Raw genomic sequence first — 13,309 nt, forward strand, 5'->3', positions numbered from 1 at the left:
CAAGGTAAAAGGAGTTTCCGTGGGATGCGGCCTACACCACCTTTTATCTCTCAAGACATAAAAGGAAAGGGAAGCAAGCAGAGAGATGGGTACCTCATACCACCAAGAAAGCAGCACCAGGAGCAGAGCGTGTCCTTCGGACCCAGGGTCCCTGCACCTGAGAAGCTCCTTGACGATGGGAAGATTGAGGACAAGGACGTTTTTCCAGAGCAGAGAGAGAGACAAAGCCTTCTTTTGGAGCTGACACCTTGAATTTGGACTTTTAGCCTACTTTACCTTAAGGAATTAAATTTCTTTTTGTTAAAGCCATCTACTTCTGTTATTTCTGTTATGGCAGCACTAGATGACTAAGACAGTAGTGAGAACCAGTCAGAACTAGGAACTTTCCAGCTAGTTACACTTGACTAGCCATGTGAGGAGAATGACCAAAGGGCAGCAGGACAGAAAGAAATGCCTTTTGTGATCTGAAGGTGGGCAACTGAGAGGTGAATGTGTGTAAAATAGTCCTTCAGGAAAACACTGAAGTGAAATAGCTCCAGCTAAGCTCTTTCTGGACTCTGACCCTCCCTCCAGTTCTACTTCCTGCCCTAACCCTGTGAGAGAAAACTCAGGTAATTCCTGCTTTGCCAAATAAAAAGAAGTTGGGGTATTAATAATTTCAAAGATATCCAATTTAGTGCTTTTGTATTTCCTCAAAATAATTGCACAGTTAACTCCACTTGGGAAAAGAGAGGCATTTTCAGCTTATTTTACGATCATATTTGTTTAGCAAACATTCATCGAGCCCAGTAGCCATATCTACCTCCCTTCTTCCTTGCTGCCTGCCACTACAGAAGCTAGAAAGCCAGACGCTTGCTTTCCCAGCCTCCCTTTCAGCTGGTGGTGATCATGTGACCCATTTATAGCCAATGAGACCTAATCTGATGTGACTTTGGGGAAAGCTTTCACTTTCTTTACAGAATGTACAGAAATGGCTGGTGCCACATCTTTCCCTTTCCTCTTGCCTTGAACATGGGTGTGACAGCTATTGGGACCATGAGTTGACAAGAATAAGAACAAAAAGTCAACCACACAGGATACTATAGGGGAAAGATGAAAAGAATCTGGGTCCTCAAAGATCTGGTTGAGCACCTTAACCAATACTAGAACGTCTCTGGTCTTCTTATAACAGGAGAAAATAAAACTTGATGCATTCCACTGTTAGTTGGGTATCTGTTACTTGCAGCCAAATTCATGACTAACCGATACAATTACTATGTGTCAGACTCTGCACTATGACTGTTGTTGCTGTTAGTTGCCATCAAGTTGGTGCCCAACTGATGGTGACCCCATGTACAACAGGAACAGATCATTGTGATCCGTAGGGTCTTAGGGTTTTCATTGGGCATTTTTCAGAAGTAGATCACCAGGCCTTTTATATCTTGTCTGTCTTAATCTGGAATCTCCTCTGAAATCTATTCAGCATCATAGCTACATGCTTTCCTCCACTGACCAATGAGTGGTGGCTGTGCTTGAAGTGCATAGCCAGGAACTGAACTGGGGTCTCCCACAAGGAAGGTGAGAGTTCTACCACTGAACCACCACCGAGATATCCTCTAATATGACTATGAAAATGTAGAAATCATAGCTTTACTTCAAGAGGCTCATAGTCTATTTAAGGACAGATCCTATGTCTGAGGGATTCATAGAATTTTCCCCCTTTTCACTTTCGTATTTTACAGGTAAGGAAACCAAGACCCAGAGTGGTTGATTGACTTGTCCAATTTTGCATCTGTAATGTACAGATGCAGTACTTGAACTCTGAGCCTCAGGCTGGTGATCTTCTACCTCACCAGTTCTGAGGCTCCATCAACCATCTCCTCGTATGTTCCCTGCTGAGCCTCTCTCTCTCTCTCACACACACACACACACACGTCCTGCAATCTTACCATGAGAAATTAGTACTCTCCCCAGTCAGAAAGCCAGGTTGGTCCAGTCCCTTTCCTCCACACCACCACAAAGGCCACACTAACAGAAAGGATGGCCAGGAAACTCTCAGGGATCTTGTTCAAAATACACAAACAAGGCTCAAAGAAGAAATAGAGAAGCAGCCATGTGTCTTACTCTGAAAATGAGTCCAGCATGGTTCTGGCCACTGTCATGGTCTCACATGAACTATGTCACAGCTCCCATCCTAACCCTCCAAACCATCATTGCCCACCAAGGCCACCCAGAAGGATGAAGCCACCAGGGGTGGCAGCATCTGGAAGACTGAAGAGTCTCTGTTATGGCCCTAGTAGTATATTTTGAATTTCATTTCACGGAATTTTGGAATGATCTTATAAAGCAACCAACTTCCTCATAGTGTTGCTAGGCTATGGTTCAGCTGTGCGAGACTCCATCTTGCTCTTCCTAGAGAGAACAGAAGGAATAGGGCTGGATATCAAGACATCATCCTCATAATGAGTATGTAATGTGAGCTTCTGGCAGCCCCAGCCTGGGACCAAGGCACAGAATATTTAGAATATCTCTCCCACCTTCTCTCCATCTTAGCAGAAGAAGCTTTTCACACTGATCTTTCTCCTCAGAGATCAGGAACCAGCAATTTATCTTTTGTTGACCTAGTTCCTTCAAAAATCAAGGCAGAAGAGGTAGGATTTAACTACTGGCTCAAGTACTTTATCTCTGGTTGTGTATTATTGACCAAAACAAAATTATCTTTTTAATTTGTGAGCATATATTCACTATATAAACACTAGGATAAACTTGTACTCCCTAAAAAAAAAAAAAAAACATGTATTTACAAAGAGAGAACAGCTATTTATAAAAGAGTAGAGGCTGAAACCATCCTCTCCTTTTTTAATTCTAACCCTCAAAGTTTGATAATCTCAAATAAAATTTACTTACTACAACAGGAATTGAAAATTCAAATGCTTATGGAGGCCAGACAAGTCACATAACGAATGAAATGAGCAGGTATATGCCCTTTCTTATTTATCTTTAAAGACACAGCCTTCTTATCTACATTTTGTCTTCCTCCTTTTAGTAGAGATAGTGACCTGACTCAAGCATACCAAAATTTGTTTGGTGCAACCGAAGCAGTTCTTAAAGGAAAATACCCATTACCATCGAGTCGATTCCAACTCATAGAATCCAACTCATAGTGACCCTATAGAATGGAGTAGAACTGCCCCATAGGGTTTACAAGGCTGTAGCCTTTACCGAAGCAGACTGTCACATCATTCTCCCATGGAGCGACTGATGGGTTCCTACCACCGGCCTTTTCATTAGCAGCCGAGGACTTAACCACTAAGCTACCAGGGCTCCCTAAAGGAAAATGCATAACTTTAAATACCTATATTAGGAAAGTAGAAAGGTTTAAATTTTAGGAAGCTAGAAAAATAAGAGTAAGTTAAACTGATAATAAGAAGAAATAATAAAAGCATAAATCAGTGAAATAGGAAAAAGATTAACAATAGAGAAAATGTTAAAAGCCAAAAGTCAATTCTTTGAAGGGATTGATAAAATTGATAAAGCTCTAGTAAGACTAACCAAGAAAAAGAGCTAAATCCAAATTATCAATATAAGAAATGGAAGACAATATATCACTTCAGATTTTATAGAATAACAAAAGGTAAAGTAAATATTGTGGAAAAATTATGCTGATTAATTTGATAACTTTGATCAAATGGACAAATTCTTGAAAAAACATAACCTACCAATATTAACACAAGTAAATTTGAAAGACACACAATCTATTTTAAAAATCAATTTTGTAATTAAAAGTAAAAACCTTTCCTACAAAGACAAGTCCAGATGGGTTCACTGGTATATTCTATCATGCATATATTAAATATTTAAGGAAGAAATAATGTCAACTTTATACAACCTCTTTTAGAAAATAGAGGAGGGAATTCTTTCCAATTCATATTGTGAGTATAGCAATACCCAGAAATCATAAGCTAGACAGAGATATTAGAAGAAAATTACAGACCAATATCCTTTATTGCCCTCAACAAAATATTAGCAAAACAAATCCAGCAAATATATAATAATATATAATATAATATGTATAATATAATAATCCTGATCAAGCAAGGTTTAATCTCAGGAATGCGAGATTGGTTTGACATTTGAAAACCAGACTATGCAATTCACCACATTAACAGAATAAAGGGGAAAAATCATACAATTATCTCAATAAACAAAAAGTATTTGACAAAATTCAAACGTCATTTATGATAAAAATTCTTAGCAAACTAGATATAGAAAGGAACATCCTCAATTTAATAAAAGATAGTTATTAAAAACGTACAGGTGATGACACACTTAGTGGAGAAATATTGAAAACTTTCTACCTAAGACTGGGAACAAAGCAAGACTATCTGCTCTCCCCATGTCTATTCGATATTATCCTGGAAGTCCTAGCCGGTGCCATAAGACAAGAAAAATTATTATTATTGCAAAAAATAAGTAAAATGGATCTATTTGCAAATATCACAACTGTCTACATAGAAAAGTTTCAGGGATCTACAAAAAAAAAACTACTAGGAATAATAAATGAATTTAAGCAAGTCAAGGGATACTAAATCAGTAAATAAAAATCAATTTTATTACGTATGCTAGAAACAAATAATGGAAGAAACAAATACCATTTATAATAGCAAGAAAAAGAATAAAATATTAGTAACAAATTTAGCAAAAGATTTTTAAGACCTCTACATAGGGTTGCCATGAGTTGGAACTGACTCAACGGCACCTAAAGACAACAGCTACATTGAAAAATACAAGATGTTGCTGGGAGATATTAAAGACAGATCCCCATGTGTCTGTCAGTTTGTCATACTGTGGGGGCTTGTGTGTTGCTGTGATGCTGAAAGCTATGCCACCGGTATTCAGATACCAGCAGGGTCACCCATGGAAGACAGGTTTCAGGTGAGCTTCCAGACTAAGACAGACTAGGAAGAAGGACCCGGCAGTCTACTTCTGAAAACCATTAGCCAGTGAAAACCTTATGAATAGCAGCGGAACATTGTCTGATATAGTGCTGGAAGATGAGCCCCCCAGGTTAGAAGGCACTCAAAAGATGACTGCGGAAGAGCTGCCTCCTCAAAGTAGAGTCGACCTTAATGACTTGGATGCAGTAAAGCTTTCGGGACCTTCATTTGCTGATGTGGCATGACTCAAAATGAGAAGAAACAGCTGAAAACATCCATGAATAATCAGAACCTGGAATGTAAGAAGTATGAATCTAGAAAAATTAGAAATCATCAAAAATGAAATGGAACGCATAAACATCGATATCCTAGGCATTAGCAAGCTGAAATGGACTGGTATTGGCCATTTTGAATAGGACAATCATATAGTCTACTATGCTGGGAATGACAACTCAAAGAGGAATGGCGTTGTATTCATGGTCAAAGGGAACGTTTCAAGATCTATCCTGAAGTACAACGCTGTCAGTGATAGGATAATATCCATACGCCTACAAGGAAGACCAGTTAATAAGACTATTATTCAAATTTACACACCAACCACCAGGGCCAAAGATGAAGAAATAGAGGATTTTTATCAGCTGCTGCAGTCTGAAATTGATCGAACATGCAATCAAGATGCATTGATAATTACTGGCAATTGGAATGTGAAAGTTGGAAACAAAGAAGAAGGATCAGTAGTTGGAAAATATGACCTTGGTGATAGAAACAATGCCGAAGATGGAATGATAGAATTTTACAAGACCAACGACTTCTTCATTGCAAATACCTTCTTTCACCAACATAAACGGTGACTATACACATGGACCTCGCCAGATGGAATGCACAGGAATCAAATTGACTACATCTGTGGAAAGAGATGATGGAAAAGCTCAATATCATCAGTCAGAACAAGGTCAGGGGGCCGACTGTGGAACAGACCATCAATTGCTCATATGCAAGTTCAAGCTGAAACTGAAGAAAATCAGAGCAAGTCCGTGAGAGCCAAAATATGACCTTGAATATATCCCACCTGAATTTAGAGACCATCTCAAGAATAGATTTGACGCATTGAACACTAGTGACCGAAGACCAGACAAGTTGTGGAATGACATCAAGGACATCATCCATGAAGAAAGCAAGAGGTCACTGAAAAGACAGGAAAGAAAGAAAAGACCAAGGTGGATGTCAGAGGAGACTCTGAAACTTGCTCTCGAGCGTCAAGCAGCTAAAGCAAAAGGAAGAATTCATGAAGTAAAAGAACTGAACAGAAGATTTCAAAGGGCCTCTCGAGAAGACAAAATAAAGTATCATAATGACATGTGCAAAGAGCTGGAGCTGGAAAACCAAAAGAGAAGAACACGCTCGGCGTTTTTCAAGCTGAAAGAACGGAAGAAAAAATTCAAGCCTCGAGTTGCCATAGTGAAGGATCCCATGGGGAAAATATTAAATGATGCAGGAAACATCAAAAGAAGGTGGAAGGACTACACAGAGTCATTACACCAAAAAGAATTAGTCGATATTCAACCATATCAAGAGGTGGCATATGATCAGGGACCGATGGTACTGAAAGAAGAAGTCTAAGCTGCTCTGAAGGCATTGGGAAAAACAAGGCTCCAGGAATTGATGGAATATCAATTGAGATGTTTCAACAAACAGATGCAGCTCTGGAGGTGTTCACTCATCTATGCCAAGAAATATGGAAGACAGCTTCCTGGCCAACTGATTGGAAGAGATCCATATTTATGCCTATTCCCAAGAAAGGTGGTCCAACCGAATGTGGAAATTATAGAACAATATCATTAATATTACACGCAAGCAAAATTCTGCTGAAGATCATTCAAAAACGGCTGCAACAGGGAACTGCCAGAAATTCAGGCTGGTTTCAGAAGAGGATGTGGAACCAGGGATATCATCACTGATGTCAGATGCATCCTGGCTGAAAGCAGAGAATACCAGAAGGATGCTTACCTGTGTTTTATTGATTATGCAAAGGCATTTGACTGTGTAGATCATAACAAACTATGGATAACACTGGGAAGAATGGGAATTCCAGAACACTTAAATGTGCTCATGAGAAACCTTTACATAGATCAAGAGGCAGTTGTTCGGACAGAACAAGGGGATACTGAGTGGTTTAAAGCCAGGAAAGGTGTGCGTCAGGGTTGTATTCTTTCACCATACCTATTCAATCTGTATGCTGAGCAAATAATACAAGAAGCTGGACTATATGAAGAAGAACGGGGCATCAGGATTGGAGGAAGATTCATTAACAACCTGCATTATGCAGATGACACAACCTTGCTTGCTGAAAGTGAAGAGGACTTGAAGCAATTACTAATGAAGATCAAAGATCACAGCCTTCAGTATGGATTGCACCTCAACATAAAGAAAACAAAAATCCTCACGACTGGACCAAGAAGCAACATCATGATAAACGGAGAAAAGATTGAAGTTGTCAAGGATTTCATTTTACTTGGATCCACAATCAACAGCCATGGAAGCAGCAGTCAAGAAATCAAAAGACTCATTGTATTGGGCAAATCTGCTGCAAAGGACCTCTTCAAAGTGTTGAAGAGCAAAGATGTCACCCTGAAGACTAAGGTGCGCCTGACCCAAGCCATGGTATTTTCAATTGCGTCATATGCATGTGAAAGCTGGATAATGAATAAAGAAGACCGAAGAAGAGTTGACGCCTTTGAATTGTGGTGTTGGCAAAGGATACTGAATATACCATGGACTGCCAAAAGAACGAACAAATCTGTCTTAGAAGAAGTACAACCAGAATGCTCCTTAGAAGCAAGGATGGCAAGACTGCATCTTACATACTTTGGACATGTTGTCAGGAGGGATGAGTCCCTGGAGAAGGACATCATGCTTGGCAGAGTACAGGGTCAGCAGAAAAGAGGAAGACCCTCAATGAGGTGGATTGACACAGTGGCTGCAACGATGGGCTCAAGCATAACAATGATTGTGAGGATGGCACAGGAGCGGGCAGTGTTTCGTTCTGTTGTGCATAGGGTGGCTATGAGTTGGAACCAACTCGACGGCACCTAACGACAACAACAACAAATAAATAAATAAAGAGATATGCTATGTTCATGAACTGAAGATTCAATACTGTTATGATTTCAGTTCCGTCAAACTTTATCTATAGATCCAATGCAATTCCAATCATAATCCTAGCAGACTTTTCGGCAGAAATTGAAAAGCTGTTCCTAAAATATACATGAAAAAGTGAAGGACTGAGAATTGTTAAAACAATTTTGAGGGGAAAAAACTCCCCACAATTTTCAGACTTACATTATCTGATTTCAAGACTTATGAAATCATAATAATCAAATTAGTGTGGTATTAGCACAAAGATAAGCATATAGATCAGTGGAAAAGAATAGGGAGTTCGGAAATATAAATCCACACACATATGATCAGTTGCTTTTCAATAAAAGTGTCAAAGAAGGGCAATCTTTTCAACAAATAGTTCTGGAACAATTGAATAATCAAATGTAAGTAAAATGAGCCTCAACCCCTATGCACACCTCATCCCACACAAAACTTTTTTCAAAATAGACCGTAGATCTAATAGTACAAGTGAAACCATAAAACTTCCAGAGGAAAGTGTAGGAGGGTGTGGAACAACTGAAACTCTCATATGTTACTGGTGGGAGTGTAAAATGGTACGATCACTTTGGAAAACTGGAAGCTTCTTATAGGGTTAAGTATACACTTATTATCTCATGCAATAATTTTACTCTCATGTATTTATTGAAAACCTATGTCCACAAAAAGACTTATGCATAGATATGCATAACAGCTTTATTCATAATAGCCTCACTGGAAACATCACAAATATCCATCAGCAATGAGTAGCTAAATAAATTGTGTTATACTCCCACAGTGGAACACTACTCAGAAATAAGAAAATAAACTACTGGTGAATGGAAGGGATTCTTCTACATGGAAGAATCTCAGAAATATTATCCTGAGTGAAAGAAGCTAGACTCAAAATAGTGTGTACTGTCTGTATAATTCCATTCATGTGATGTTCTAGAATAGGTAAACTTGTCTATTGTGGTAGAAATTTAAAAAAAAATCATCTGGGGTGGCAACAGAGGGGTGGTGGTAGGGAGGTGTTGGAATCAACTGCAAAAGAGCGTGAGAAATCTTTCTGGGGTGATGGACGTGTTTAATATCTTCAGTGGGGGTGTTTACATTGGTGTTTACATTTGCCAAAGATCATTCATTTTTATTGCATGTAAATTAAACTTCAATCAAGGTGAAAAGCAGTGACATCTTTATTGTCACTTGTCACTGTTTCTTTTCTTTAGAGCTCAAGACACTGGTACCTTTTGTTTCTCTATTAGTTAATTAGATCTCCTTAAGTTGCAAGTGACAGAAATTCAGCTCATGCCAACTTCAGCAAAAAGAGGATTTCATTGGCTCATGTAATAGATAAATTCAACAGTTAGTTTCAGGCATAACTGGATTCCCTCAGACGGTGTCACCAGCCTCTCTCTCTCTTTCTCTTCTCCTTGTTGTTTTTCTTCTGTTTCTTCCTCTTTTTCCTTCTTATCCTCTTATTTTTCAATCTGCTTTTCTCAGGTTGGTCCTCATTCTTAGTCAGACCTTGTCCACATGGCATCTCCCAACAGTCCCAGGCTTATAATCTAACAGCTGTACAACCCTTAATAAACCCATTGCCATTGAGTCGATTTTAACTCATGGCGACTCCATGTGTTACAAAGTAGAACTGCCCCATAAGGTTTTCTTGGCTGTAATCTTTACAGAAGCAGATCACCAGGCCTTTCTTCCACGATGCCACTGAAAGTCCCAGATTCTCATGGGACCTACTTGAGCTATGTACCCATATCTGAACCAACTGTGTCAGTGAGGATGGAATCCAGTACTTTGTCATAGGCCCACTCATTTAGCCAGGAGTGGGGTCAATGCCACATGGGAAGAGAGGGAAAGACAGAGTTCCTTAAGGGAAAAATGCGGTGTTCCAAACCGTAGCGGATCTCTGCTCTGCTTTCTCCAGGTTCTGGGCACCTGTCAGGTGGTTTCTGATGCTACAAATCGTTCTCCCCGGCGTATGCAGCACTGAGAACCACGGTGGATTACGCACAAGCAGATTAGTGTGTTGGGGAGAAATTTACTCCTGTGAAGTTGCCTACGCATCGCATGATCCTGTCACTCAGTGTTCACATCTATTCCCAGTGAGGCCCCGAACCTTAAAATTCCTAAGAACTTCAGCTCCACACTGAAAAAAGTCCGTTTCTAATAAGAGCCTATGACTTTGTTTTGTTATTAAGCCAATTTTGGGATCTCCTCCCTTCATTTAAACAGATCTCGGGTTACTTCAGCGCCACTCCTTTGTACACTCAGAGTACTTAGCTGGAAGGGAGAGGAGGGGGGGTGGTTTGTTATTTCCCAATATTCCATTTTACAAGCAGGCTATTTGGCCACTTTGTTTCTTGTTATGAAACCGGTCAAATAGGTTGAATAAATTAGAGCACTCAGTTTGAAAGCATAAATACTAACCAAATGGACAAGAAACCAAGCCCTCCTTTTTCCAGTGACAGACAGGAAGTGTTCAAACCAACATTGGCACTACTGGTGTAATAATCGTCACCCTTTCGTACTTTGGGGCTTTCCACATTTTGCAAAGTGTTTATATAATCCCTGCCTAGTGGACACTGTTCGTTTCCTGTGAGGATCCATCCCTGATTTGCCTTTCTGACAGGCACCCGTTTAATTCAGGTTTCCATCTCTATCCCACGGAATTCAGGGGGTCAGCAAGGCCAGTGCCCGGTTAATTGAAGGCAATCAGCACATGGCGTTTTCCGAGGATAGTCAAGCAAAGAGATGGAATAATCTGGATCCTTGAGACGCTGATGGTTCTGGCCTGAGTCTGTCTTACCTCTGGATTTCCAGCTCTGTGGTTTGATTGCGTAAGTTAGTGGAAGCTGGGGTTTTTTCTTACCTACATCCTGAATTAATAAAATGTGTTATATCCTATCAGGAATTGACCTTTGTTCTGCCAATCTTCAATAAAAATACTTTCTCCTTTACCTATTTTGGGCATTGGAATCTAGGCTTTTATTTTCAATTGGATCAACCAAGGAGTTTCTGCCAGGAATGCTTTCAGATGCAAATAACAGAAAAACTAACAAAATATTGCTTCAACACTTAGGCATTTGTCACACGGGACAAAAAGTCTGGACTGTTAGGGTGGTTCTGTCACGCTGTCGGGCCCAGGGATTTCCCATCATCCTTAGCCAGTAGGTTCTGTCCTCATGCTTGTTGCCTCATGGTTGCAAGTTGGCTTCTTGACCTCTAGGTATGGTATCCTGGTTTTGTAAGAAGAGGAAAGGGAGAAGCAGCAGCATTCTGTTTCCCAGACAGCTTCAATCTATGTCTCACAGCCAGAAATGTGTCATGGAGTCATCCCTAAATGCACAAGAATCCAGCCAGACAAGTGTTCTTAGTTGAACTTACTGCTACCCAACAATGTTGCATATTTCCTAGTAAGAAGGAAGGGGTAATGTTTATGAGGTAGGCAGGCAGCAATGTCTGCCACACTGGTTCGGATGTTTATTTTTAGTTCTTCATGGAACTAACAAAGTTCTTTAATCTGGGGTTTTATAAAGATAGCAAAAAAAATTCACTGAGAAGGGCCAAGCTTGTTCCGTGGGATTAACTGCTTACAGTTAAGTGTGAATAAAGAGTTCACAAACTACAAACTACAACCATAACAGCAACAATGATGTCTTGTATATTTCTTATCTGGGGGGAGTGCTATAACCCTCAGACAAGGGCAGCTGGGGGAAATGCTTCTGTCTGGGTCTTCTTTATTCCTGGCATATTTCTCTGGCAGAGCTGGCAGACAAATTGTACTCTGTCTGCCCATAATAGTCATCCATCCATCCATCCATCCATCCACCCATCCATCTGTCCGTCCGTCCATCCATCCTTCCATCCATCCATCTTTCCTTCCATCCATCCATCTTTCCTTCCATCCATCCAATTATTCATTCAGTCAACGTTTTCTAAATTCCTTCAAAGTACAGAGTCTTGTTCAACAACCCTTCTAAAACTAGCTTTGCTAGTCCTAATGCTACTGCACAGGTTTGTGTCAGTGTTCCTTCCATGTGCTCTCAAAATGCCTGTTTTGCTTTCTCCCCATGGAGGCTGCATGGCTGCTCTCTGCCTCTCTCTGTTCTGAGCAAGCTCTGATCTTCTCTGCAGGAGCGGGAGAATTTTCTTGTCTGCAAAACTTTCAGATTGAGTATTGTTTGAAAAGAAGTCCCTGGGTGGTGCAAACCATTAAAGGGTTAACACACTCAACTGCTAATCAAAAGGCTGGAGGTTCAAGCCCAACCAGAGGGTGTCAGAAAGACCTGGTGACCTACTTCCAAAAACTTAGCCATTGAAAACCCTACGCAGCACAGTTCTATTCTGACGCCCATGGGATTACCATGAATTGGAATCGACTTGATGGCAACTGGTTTATTGTTGGAAAAAGACTTACCCACATAAAGCTATCACTGATCCTCTGAAACTTAGGAAGCTATTCACTGCAGCATAATTAAGCAATAACTCTCATCACCCCCCTCCCCCAGCCTCTAAGCAAAGTTTTGCTCTTTAACCCCATGGGAGTAGGTGGAAACGCGCACAGAGGTGGTTAAGAGTGGGTGAACAGAGGCGTCGTAACAAGGGCAGGGCAGAGAGGAGGTGTTTTGGTAAGTTATAACTGTGCCACATGCACCCCAAACTTGTTGTTGTTAGTTGCCATCTGGTGGGCTCTGACTCTTAGCAACCCCATGTAGAACGGAACAGAATGTTGACCTGTCCTGAGCTGTCTCCATGCTACTTAGTATGCTCAAGTCCATTGTTGTAGCCACTGTGTATTCGGAGTGCCTTCCAACCTAGGAGGCTCATCCTCCAGCACAGTAGTGGATCACATTCTGTTGTTATCCATAAGGTTTTCATTCTCTAATTTTCAGAAGTAAATCACCAAGACTTTCTTCCTAGTCTGTCTTAGTCTGAAAGCTCTGCTGAAACCTATCCACCATGGTGACCCTGCTGGTATTTGAAATACCGGTGGCATAGCTTCCAGCATCATAGCAATATGCAAGCCACTACATTATGACAAATTGCAGGTGAGCCGTGGACCCCAAACTTAGCGTAAAAACAATATCCATTTTATCACATCTCACGATTCCATGGATTGGCTGGGTATTGGCTGAGTGTCCCTCTACTCATCTCACTTGAGTTCTTTCTTGCAGTTGCAGTCAGCTTGTGGCTGGGGCTGCTGCTCTGCTCAGTGTCTGGGCCTCAGGTGCCCCCTCATGTGA

The sequence above is a fragment of the Elephas maximus genome, chromosome 5, assembly GCF_024166365.1.
Source record: "Elephas maximus indicus isolate mEleMax1 chromosome 5, mEleMax1 primary haplotype, whole genome shotgun sequence".
NCBI lineage: Eukaryota > Metazoa > Chordata > Mammalia > Proboscidea > Elephantidae > Elephas > Elephas maximus.